The sequence below is a fragment of the Mastomys coucha genome, chromosome X (genome assembly GCF_008632895.1).
Source record: "Mastomys coucha isolate ucsf_1 chromosome X, UCSF_Mcou_1, whole genome shotgun sequence".
Taxonomy (NCBI): domain Eukaryota; kingdom Metazoa; phylum Chordata; class Mammalia; order Rodentia; family Muridae; genus Mastomys; species Mastomys coucha.
Genome location: NC_045030.1, coordinates 154,583,965 through 154,586,021, shown reverse-complemented (window position 1 = coordinate 154,586,021; position 2,057 = coordinate 154,583,965). Strand labels below are relative to the sequence as shown.

The following is a 2,057-nucleotide window of genomic DNA, read 5'->3' as shown; positions in this document are numbered from 1 at the left end:
TGCGGACGGGCACAGGCAGCTGTACTTGGAGATTAGCCGACTGCTCGAACCTGACCCTATTTGGCAGACCGGCTGACTGGCAGATCTGATGCCGGATTCTTGTGCACTCCCCCGGGGCCCGCCCACCCCGCACACTCTGTAATACAGACACAAGACAAGACTTCTCATTCACACCACGAGACACAACTCACATGTAACATGAAAACACATAAACATATACCTCTACCAGCTCTGAGCACCGAGCTAAACAAAACAGGGGACAGACTACCTCTAAGCCTAGAGTTACTGCAGTCTACATCTCTCAGAACTCAATCTGAGTACCCAGCCTACTGGCTGACCCCCTGAACCCCAGCTAAATCAGCTGGAAACCTTGCATGTCAATCTCCTTGGTGGAAAAGCCCCGCCGAACTCCTGTCGAAAAATCCTCGCCATCAAATCTAGCTAGAAAAGAGAGCTCTGAGTGCTATACCTTCAACCCAGCCCCGGTTAAAGAGATCTGGAAACCCAGATGAGGCTGTCTCATAAATAAGATTGTAAGTGCATGACTTTTAATTTTCTAGAAGAAAATTAGCCCATCTTATCCTCAACCCAGGGGCAAAATGTTTTGCTCTTACCCCAAAGTCTCAAACCGTCTACCCCAGTTCTGGGGATCTGTCTAGAAATCTCTGTATCCATGATATATTACCACTCCTAGCGCACTCCCATGTCTTAGCCACACGTCGGACTCTATCTGAAGGGGACCGGCCCGGACAGTCTCTCTTCCTCCGTGGGTAAATATACCAACTGGGTTAATTGGGTCCAGGGAAGGCAAACGGTTAACAAGGAAAGACACAGATGCCAGGTAGAAGGGATAAGAGAGAGAGCTTTACTGTAATTCACTCAGTATTTATAGTTAGGCTTGGGAACCAGACCTAGAGGAATTCGACACTTGCCCATATAACATAAACAGGAGAAAATCCATTAACACCAGACCAGAAAGAGATCTTGAAAGGAAGATCTGGTAAACCTTTAACATAAGCATGAGACCTGCTAAGTCTTTGATCTAAGGAACAACAGTCAGGACTCCACACAGCAGGTGCTCCACTCCAGCTTGCAGCCTGTCAGGGCTGCTTTACAGAACCAAGTCACTCCCAAGCAACAAGGGGGGAGAAGGAGTCCACAATGTGATATGTCAGAATGCTCATCATTCACATTTTACTTGGAATTAGGACTTGGCTGAACAAGAGAGAGAGCATGCCTGTTACTGGAAACACACCTAATAAATCTGTGTTTGCAATGTGATGTTACTTAAGAAGAATCTATAAACATTAATACACTACTACAACCGTAATAACAAGGTATATATACTGTCTTTATACCCAAAGACAACTGTAGTCTTTAGTCTTCATCAAGAAAACTTTAGTTTGCAGAAAACCCCAACAAATCAAAGGTGAGAGTGGCATATCCCAATCAGAATGTATATAACCACAGAACATTAGTGTACCTAAGCTAAGTTTCAGGGAACTTTGCTCAAGATGTGACAGATGAATGGAAAGAGTGAGAAAGCCAGGGAACTTGCTCTAAGATTGTGTCTCCTAGTAATAACAAGAGCAATAAAGAAAATCCCACCACCTCCATCAAAAATATGAGGTGAAAAAAAACACAGCAATACATATACACACTGGACAGAGAAAAAATCATGTGACGCCTTAACCCTAAACAAAGGACTATATAAAACTGAGGAAAGCTGGGAAAGGGAGAGGTGGGAATACATAGGGAAAAGTACACTGATTCATGGTAAAATCTACAAACGAAGAAAAAAACCAAACATACACTCACATACATACACACACACACACACATTTGTATATACATATATATGTACATATGTGTGCTTATATACATGCAACAGGTTATGGGTAACAATTTATATATATATATAAATATTCGTAAATACAAGCACGAACAGTGAGAATACAGATATGGATTGAGAGGAAATAAGGAGGGGACCAATGTGAGATTTTGGAAGAAGAACTGGTAGGAAGGAAAGTTAAAATTAAATCATAATCTGTAAATAA

At 42.3% G+C, this 2,057-nt stretch overlaps 1 protein-coding gene across 6 annotated transcripts in view; it reads right to left on the bottom strand.

The window, feature by feature from the left end:
- The window catches only part of Scml2 (Scm polycomb group protein like 2), an 84,339-nt gene that overhangs the window by 25,466 nt on the left and 56,816 nt on the right, over positions 1 to 2,057 (bottom strand). The gene's annotated exons all lie outside the window — the stretch shown is intronic.